The sequence below is a fragment of the Helianthus annuus genome, chromosome 14, assembly GCF_002127325.2.
Source record: "Helianthus annuus cultivar XRQ/B chromosome 14, HanXRQr2.0-SUNRISE, whole genome shotgun sequence".
Lineage (NCBI taxonomy): Eukaryota > Viridiplantae > Streptophyta > Magnoliopsida > Asterales > Asteraceae > Helianthus > Helianthus annuus.
This window is the reverse complement of record NC_035446.2, coordinates 38,583,883-38,593,698: the sequence shown is the minus strand read 5'-3', so window position 1 is coordinate 38,593,698 and position 9,816 is coordinate 38,583,883. Positions and strand designations below refer to the sequence as shown.

Below are 9,816 nucleotides of genomic sequence, written 5' to 3'. Positions count from 1 at the left end.
TAGAACCCAACCCGCCAAAAAGATCGATAATCAAGCACATACCACCAGACCTAACCACCTACGGTGGAGGCTTCTGGATCTCCGACGGCGCGCTTCTAGATCTTTGATGACGGCGGCGGCGGATATGGGGTTTTAAGGTTTGAAGTTGGGTATAGGATAAGAGAGAGTGGTCGACATTACTGATGGTTGTGGGTGGACGGTGATACCGATGGTTGAGGTGGGAGTGGTTGCTAAGGATGGTGGTGGACGGTGATTGAGGTGGGAGTGGTGGTGGTGGCAGATGATATACAGAGCTAGGTAGAGAGAAAGAGTTTGACTAATGATATTTTGTTTTTTATAAATATAGATAGATATTTCATACATGTTTATGTATATTTAAATAATATGATATTTTGTTTTATTCATTAAAAGTTTTTTAATAATAGGTAAAAAGACTAAAATACCCTTGTGTTACCTAATTTAACAAAAAAAGATAACCGAGTTAGGGTCAAAGGACATAACGTGCAAGAGTTTGCATACATAAAGTAGGTTTTCTGTAATTATTGAAGACAAAGGACATAGTTTGCAATCTGATGTTAACATAAAGGACGATTTTTGTAATTTACTCATAGTTAGTTTATCAATCACTTCGTAATTTACTGTATAGTACGCCTGTATCATATTGGTTAACTGTTAAAAAGGTTAAAAAGTATAACATTTTTAAGCGAAAAAGGTTAAAAAGTATAATATTTTATATAAGACTTTGAGTATGTTGTTATGTCATGCTTTATTATTATTATCATCCATTGTGATACACGTTTCTGGTAGTTTTCTTATTCATATAATATTTATTGTAGCATCATTGTGAGAGATGTACATCAAAAGCAAAGTAATCGAGTAATCCATTTCATTGTATTGTGCATGGTTCGGGCGGTTCGATTATTATCCTCAACCGAAGCCGAAACCAAGACAATCAGTTAGTCACTTTATTAACAAATCGGTTTTCAGTTAACCATTTCGGTTTATTCGGTTAGATTGGCGGTTTTTGGTTTGGTTCATTTAATTTTTGTTAATTGCAAAAACCAAACTTAGGCTAAAAGTTTTGTTTATAAACATATGAAATTGAGGTATAAATACGTGAAATAAAAATATAAATATATGAAATGGAGATATAACCATCTAACGCATTACCCAACTTGCCTCCTGAATTGTTATATTTTAAAGGCGATGGACACGATCTGCAATTTGGTGTAAATATAAAGAATAAAACTTATAATTTACTCCCAAAACAACTATGTAATTATTCCAACATATCTAATAATTCAAATACAAGATAACCACTCATATAAAAGACAAAAGTGCTAGAAGGCAACCCAATTCAACTTGTAGATACTAAGGTACTTTTATTAATGTTGGGCTTTTAGCATATATAGACCTGTTTGGATATTTCGTTCCAACAAAAGAACCTATAAGACTAACATAAAAACTCAAATTGGCACAATTTAAAAAGTGACTTCTAAAGAATTTAAATATGATCGAAGACTTTGATCTCTAACTTGTAAAATCCTTTAAAATTTACAAATGTTGCACCACTGAAAAGGTACATTTTTACCCACAAATGTTGGGAGCCTGCTGCTGCTAAAAGATGTACATCGTAGTTGTTAAGTATCATTTTTTTTTACCTTAAGAAAATGATATAAAGTTTTATATGCATTAGTTCCACCCAAAAGCAATGCCAAAAGAGATAGCCAGTCAATGTCGTCCAGTGGCGGCTTTTATAGCATCTGTTAGAATGCATGTTACAACTACAGAAAATAAAAGACCTGCAAAACATTAAAAAATACAAATTTTTTAACTCGAATAAGGGCATGTATGTATTGAAGTCAAAATTTAGATATAAATCCATTTCCCTTTAGGTAACTTTAAAGTTTAGACCCATTTCCCTAAGCTAGATTTAGAGGTCCAGAAGTGGAATGGTTAACCGAGAAACTCACGAGAATCATAGCTGCCGAAAACTGATTTGAATCGCCGAAGATCTCATATGGAAACCTTAGCTTTCGCCGTGGCCAAAGCCATGGTGGCGGCTCCTTCTTTCCCACTGTCGCTTGTCCTATAAGACCTCCAAGCACCCGTTCTCCTTTCCGAGTCGCAGAACCACCACCTTACAAATTTCACACAAATAATCAAAACAATTTCTGAGCGTAAATAAATTACAATAAAATACTAACAAAAGCAGCCCAATTAATCAACAAGTTTCAGTTGTCACTATTTCCTTTTTAACAACAATATCAACTCAGATTCACTTTCTAACGCTCAAAAACATCAGCCGCTAATCAACAACAATCTATGATATTGAGATGTTATTCAGATCGACACTTTGATCGAAAACAACAAGTTCAGTCCAGTTTCAGTTTCTGAAATGAAGTAAAAGTGTCCGAATTTGATTTCAATCACAGTTCTTATTCAAACCACCCAGCTGCACATATTGTTTATTTGTTGCAAACTGCAACTCGATTTCTTTTACACTTATAATGTGTGAAATATATGAACTACACACGGAAAAACACAGCGAATTAAACCAAGCTTCGACCGAATTAGTTCGAAATCGATATAAACAGTTTAAAAACTGGTGTAAACTGTCGGATGAACATAAAATCACACTGAAAATCAACTAGCGCTCAACCGAAATGATCCGAAATTCGTCGAAATCACACAAAATAGTCTGAAATTTGACCGAATTTGTTCCTGAATTTGTTCCTCTTTTACGACACTTAAACTGTCATTTAAAACTTCCAACAAACGAAATATAATTTTTTTTTTTTTTTTTTTAAATTAAGATCAGAATCAAATTTATAACAAACTTGCAACTCTTTTCATTACCCAGCCACATAACTAATCCATTAGTACAGATCGAAACTCAAAGAAAGATATTAAATGATCAAAAATCTTGATCCGAATCAAATCAAAATCACCGAAACAGATCAAAATTCGATTCGGAACAAATCAAACTTGATTGAAACTCATTTCATTTCACTTAAACAGATCGGTATGTAAAAATTTGTTCCGAAATATAGCAAATCAGTCCATAAAACACAATCGACATACCGAAAATGTTCGAAATTTAGCAAAAATGAACCGAAATCTGTTCGAATACCCCGAAACTTGTCCGACTCGCACAACGATTACATGCAAAATTTGGTGCAAAGTGAGGCGAGGCACAGGCGTGCAGACTAGGTGCTTCAAGCACAGCAAGAGGCAAAAAGTGCCTAAACGGGCCAAAACCCAACCCAAAATACCCTCCTGAACTTGCAAAAGAGTTAAAATTTATCAATCAAATGAAGATTGTTTCGTATGAAAGGAGGTTTTATCCTATGCAACCCATATACTCTCGGCTCCTATTATCCTATGACGAGCCATGGTCTTTCTGCTTCACTCCCAATTGCCAAACGAAATCATCGCGGTATATTTTTAAAATGTAAAACATACACCGTCAAGGCCGTCATCGATACCAAATCCCCTTAGAAATACAGTTCGTACTTGAGATTGTCCACTCTTTTTTGAAGACATCTCATTGCTACATTATAAAATTTGATCATCAATTCAGATAATAATTATCATTCAGACGTTAAATCTTAGTGGGAACTAATCATTACCCAGGAGCGTAAGCACCCTTTTCCTTTGCTAAATCAAGTCTCACAGCACGGTCGAGTAATAATCAAAACTGACCCGCTACAAACTTAAAAACCAACTAATCAAAACTGTAAAAACTGATTGGTTATGATATGGTTTTTCATGAACCGACATCGGAGTTATGGTTATGGTTTTGGGCCTTTGTGTTTGTGTTGGGGGGAGTTTAGATGCATACCAGAAGATTTTGAGGCTTAATGTCTCGGTGGCAGACGCCGATTGCATGAATATACGCAAGTGCTCTGAAAATCTGAACGTATCAGAGAATTGTTAGTTCAAATTTCATGATATACAAAAAAGAGACTTACCAACACGGTCTCGGAAAAGAGTAAACTTGATAGGTGTGAGCTTAACATAAATCATGGGCATCCTTTGATTTGCCTTACTATAGTGTCTTGCTACACGATAAGCTGTTCCGGGCACGTATTCTAGAACCAAATTTGATAAAGTTCGCCTTTGTCTGTAGTTGAAAAGAAGCAGTGTTTGAGCGAAACAACGTTGGGATGAACAAGAATCGCCTCATTTGTAGCTTATTGTCTGAAATAACAGTCACGAGTAAATTGTTAACTTTTAAACACTAAAAAAAATAAGAGATTAAATAAATAAATACAAAAAAGAAAGCTCTAGTACCACCAAAGAAGTTCTATTCTATATAACCAATATAAGTCTTTTAACACTTATGTGTACATGTATTCTATACAAAAGGTACAAGTAATCTATGCAGGAACTCACTTAACAACTTCATCAGCTCATTGTATAAGCTCACTGCACAACTTTACTCAATATTGGTCGATTTCAGAAGTGTGCACCAAAGCGCATCATGCGAACACAGTATGCGACTTAGAGTGCACCATTCTCGCATCACGGAATCGCATCACCTGATGTGATCTCATTAGCGCATTCACATTTTAAAACTAAGAGCTTGAGGTAACACAATTTTGTGTCTCAAAGGTACTGCTTTTCAATCAGTTTACGTTATAGATTTACAAGTTTTTGAAGTGTTATTAAGTAAGTAAACTAAGAAACCGATGACAAACAAACAGTGAGGGTTAGTTTAACAAATCAACAGATCACCTAAAAATTGTTCAATAAAGACCAACTAAAACAATGACAAAATGCCATCTGATATAGAGAAACATACTACTTGTAAGCAGAATACGTATACTAATAGTATCATACTATCATACACTAACAAAGTGAATGACAGTTACCTGCTTGGGTTGACCGTTTCTTCCTCTGATAGTGGTAACAATAATATGACCAGTTTCAGTGCCATTTCCATCCACTACAGTTGCCTCCATTTCCTACAAGAGGCTATCCATATGTAAGAGTTGTAGAAGAGATGCACCGAATGAAGATAAGACAAAATACCGAACTATATAAAAAGAGAGTATGCTGAAGACGCAAGGAACAACCTTTTCCACCTTGTCATATTTGATTTTCATTTCATTGATTTCCTCGGGCAGTTTGTCAACAAACATTGCATCATCATTAACTTTTTCCACAGTAGGATGTGCCATTCCACCAGACGCCATAATTGTGAGGAACTATATCACGTATCACTTAAGCATCGCTTGTGTTAAACCTTCAAAATTACCAGCCAAAATTACATTAAACCATCAAAATTACAAGCCTAAACATGAATCAAAAAACTCAGACTCAATCTAACGCGGTTGATGAATCGGTCTCGGACTCACTTTCACATTCACAATCTTCAGAGCCTTCTTGAACAGCCTCGGCGACTCCGCCCTACGCGCCTTACACCAGTTCGTCAATCTCGCAAGATTCAGATCCTTTCGAGCTTTCTTCTCTTCTACAAACAACAAAATAACAAACTTAAATCCAGCGCTAACAAACTATATAATCGATAAATTAAATCATGATTTCAAATTTTCAATCTATTTACCTTCACGAAAATAACAGACTTTAATCCAGATCTAACTAACTACCTAACAAACTAATCGATTAATCAACTTGTAATTTCAAATTTCGATCTATTTACCTTTGATTCAACAAATATAACAAACTTAAAGCCAGATCATTTAACTACATAACAAGCTAATCGATTAATCAACTTGTAATTCCAAAATTTTGATCTATTTACCTTTGATTCAACAAATATAACAAACTTAAAGCCAGATCAGCTAACTACATAACAAACTAATCGATTAATCAACTTGTAATTTCGAAATTGTGACAACTGTCAAAATTCCAGGTACCCGTACAACTATTAAACCATGATTAGTGCTTAATGACTGAATTACAATTAACTGCTTACTGATTATTGCCATATACATACATGTGCATTATATATTGCTTAATGTCATACCATTATTGCATGAGAACTTTATTGGCTCAAATGATGCACTAGATATAGTTAGCACAGTTATCAGACAAATCAGGAAAATGCTAACGGAGTTCAGTAAATGGACAGACGTTGTATTAAGACCTAGAATGAGCCGGAAACCAAGTACTACACTAGTATAGTGTGTAGGAAAGTAAGGATCATAAAACTGCCTTCCTAGAGATAGTTTGAGTGCCGGAAAGTGCCTAAAACTCACATAAAGTGCTGAATTCAGCAAAAATAAGCATAAATCAGCATTTAAACACACTAACATCATGCAGAAATATGGTTAAATGGTACTGAATGCTTTCCTAAGTGTCGGGAATTAAGACTGTCACAAAAGGTAACATAAAGCACACTAAACTGCAAAGTTTAGCACCTTAACGAACCGGTAACCAACCGAACAACCGGACACTACCCGAAACACCAAATTTTCACTAGAAGCACTGTTTTAACATTACCAAGCTAGTTATGGTCCCCGAACATCATAACACTACATAAATATCCAGTAACCAAAATAACTAACTAATACTTACATTTTAACCATAATCTAACCAACTTAGTTTTAACCTAGCCTACTACCCCCCCCCCCACCCACCCCCACCTATGGGATGGCCCAAACAAGGCCCCACTACTTGATTTGTTTTAATATTTTAGTAGATTATGTTTCTACTTTCTTAAACATGAAACCCAATGGAAAAAAACCAAGACATGGATTATAAGTAAGTATTGTGAGTTCATAACTTCATTCTTACACACACTAAAACACACACACCCTCTCCTTCCCTCTCTTGTGCTCTCGGCCGACCCTAACCACACCATCATCACCATCTTTCAACCATCTTCAACCAATTCCAAGCACATCCAAAGGTGTTAGAAGACATACTAAGGAACTAGGAGCTTGTAGAAGTTGAAGGACCTCTTTCATTTGCTTTTATCCATCTCTTATCGTCACTTGATCATCCCTAGCCTTGAGCTAGTAGTAAGAACCTTAATCTTTTTATTTTACATCAATTTTAAGTGGTTAAAAGATGTTACATGTTGATTATTATGAAGAACACTAAGAATCAAAAGAAAGAAACTTGAACATAAGCTTGAATACATAAGAAATCTTAATGTTTACGTGTTGTAATACTTGTTGATTGTTGATTGCATGTGAAAATGATGTTGATCATCATATGATCTTGCTAGATCATGATTAAAAACATAATCTAGCAAGATGAGAGGATGAACATGGTAGAAGCTAATGGATCATCCTCATGAGAAGCATGAACTTGAAAGAATATGTAGTTTCTTGTAAAATAATGATCAAAGTAAGTTGTAATACTTGTAGATCTAAAATTTCATGGATGGTTTTTCAAAGAAACCAAGTTAAAAACACAAGATTTACTTGATCTTGGTTCTCACATAAACAAACCTTATTTTTGGTGGATAATAAAGTGTAGAAACACTTATGTACCAAGAAAAATCTATGAAGAAACATTATTAGAAAACATGAATATAAGTTGTAAAGATCTACTTTCTTAAAAAATGATGTTTTCAAAGAATCAATAACACTTTAAAGGGTAACAAGGCTTACTAAGAACAATAGTAAGTTACTACAAATTTTTATAAATTTTCAAGTTCATGAAGTAAAGATTGTTTGTTGTTGATGGTGAATTGATTGTGTTGATTTACAAAAAGAAAATGATATACCTTCAAGGTATGGAAACCTTCATTTTTAGGGGAAACTATGGTAAATTTTTTCTAAAAATTAAACACTTAGAAAAATATTTCCAAATAAATATTTACAAGTGTATTTTAAACCATGGATTTTTCACATAAAGTTTTCCATAATTTTTGTTACAAAATATAGATATTGGAGGTTGCTTTTTATAAATAAAAGTGACTAATTATGTATTTAGGAAATATATATTTAGATGACACCATGTGTGTGATTATTTGTATATTATGTGTATTAGTTATATTATTTTAGGACTTGAAATAATATAACTCACTAAAATACCAAAAATTACAATCCAAAATATTACCAAAATTTCAAGAATATGAATATACACATTTTACACAAGATATTGTGAAACCGAACAAAAGAATGTAACTTACAAAATATTCCGGAAAATTGATTCACAAGTGTATTTTGGTAAATAATATTTTGGACACCAAGTGAATAAAAATATGATTTTTACATTTATTACAAAGTTATATCATATTTTTGACAAGAAGAAAATATATTATTTTTGGGTGAATAAAGATAAGTATTATCTTGGACATATTAATTTTGCCCAAAGAAAAATTATAAACAATTTTTTTAAGTAATATTTTTTGAAATATATATTTTGGAAATATATATTGGTGAACTTTTATTAAAGATAATATTCTAGAAAAATTAATACGAAATTAATTATAAGAATACTTAATGAATACAATAAAGATACGTATTCTCGTACGTATAAATGCACACCGGATACAACACCCATACATGGCAAAAATATAATACAAGAATACCAATACACCCATCCTTGGGAAGGAAAATACGTGAATAAATACTTGAGAGGTATCAAGTTAAATATATTTTTTTACCAATTATTCCAAAATTTAATAAATATAAGTTAAGTTAAAATATTTATTATTTTAACAAATAATTATATAACTTGGGATAATATCAAAGACACTTATTAATACTAAGTTAAGGCACGACCCGCTCGTCTAATAGATGTTAGTACGATTGTAGGTAGTCGTGTACACTAGGCAAAGCTTGAGTTACTGTGATACGAAGACGCAAGACTGTGAGTTCATGTTCCCCCTTTCTCTTTAACTGTTTTCGGTTTTATAACTTTAGGGGTGAAGTACTTGTTACAAACTGTTTACAAACGTTTATACGAGGTATGGTTAGCTAAGGAAGGGTACTACTAGATCATGTGAGTTGTGGGTATGACGCTTAAGACCATCAATCCTCTTTGTAGGACGGAGGGACATGAGTGATAGATCTATTTGGGTGTAGCGAGCCCCGCCCATGTTGGAACAGAGTTTGGCCCATGGGATGACTATGTCTTACAGCCGGAAGCCCGGTGCAAAGTTTGCTAGGTTTGAGTCTTCCTGCATCACGTCACACATATTAATGGCCTTTCAAACCATTAATGATCTGTTTTCCTTGTTGCTTTCATACCAGGAGTTTACAAACATACATAAATACTTTCAATGATTACAAAGGTTTATTCGCGCACTCAAACACACACATGAACTCGCTTAACTTTTGTTGATGTTTTCAAACTACATGTATTTCAGGGAATTAAATGTGGATCTGGCGGGCGTTTGGAAGTTTCAAGTCTTGTTTGAGAATAAAAGATGTCATCCATGGTCTTAGGGTTTGGTTAGTGTGTCTTATCGTGGACGAGACACGTCTTCCAAAACCTGGTTTTATTTAATGTCTTTTGTCGAGTCATTGTGAACTCTAAAAACAATTTGCATGGTTTGTACTCGAATTTGAATTCTATGTTTTAAAACAATGTTGTTGTTATGTTTTTTTTTAAAACTTATTTAATGGATGAACATCTTAGGTTTTATCATATAGTTGTTGTTATGATTGAATGCAATGATATTAAGCAAGTCACACATAATCACGCTTCGGCAAAAGTCAGGGTGTGACAGTTTGGTATCAGAGCTTCGATTGTAGCGAACTAGGATTCCTTCTCGAGTCTAGACTACAATCATTAGGGCTCTCACGAAAATACTTTTACAACATGTTTTCATTGCATACACGAAACGCCCAGATCCAGGGAAACAGACATTTTTACAAAATAAAAAGT

General features: G+C 33.8%; 1 long non-coding RNA gene across 1 annotated transcript; it reads right to left on the bottom strand.

Annotated features, from left to right (window-relative positions):
* Window positions 1-1,441: 1,441 nt before the first annotated feature.
* Window positions 1,442-5,212, bottom strand: LOC110908323. Its single transcript, XR_002574521.2, has 6 exons — window positions 5,082-5,212; window positions 4,878-4,970; window positions 3,975-4,203; window positions 3,845-3,908; window positions 1,974-2,140; window positions 1,442-1,802 (listed from the first exon to the last, which is right to left on the bottom strand). It is a non-coding gene; the product is annotated as an uncharacterized LOC110908323 (long non-coding RNA).
* Window positions 5,213-9,816: the final 4,604 nt, after the last annotated feature.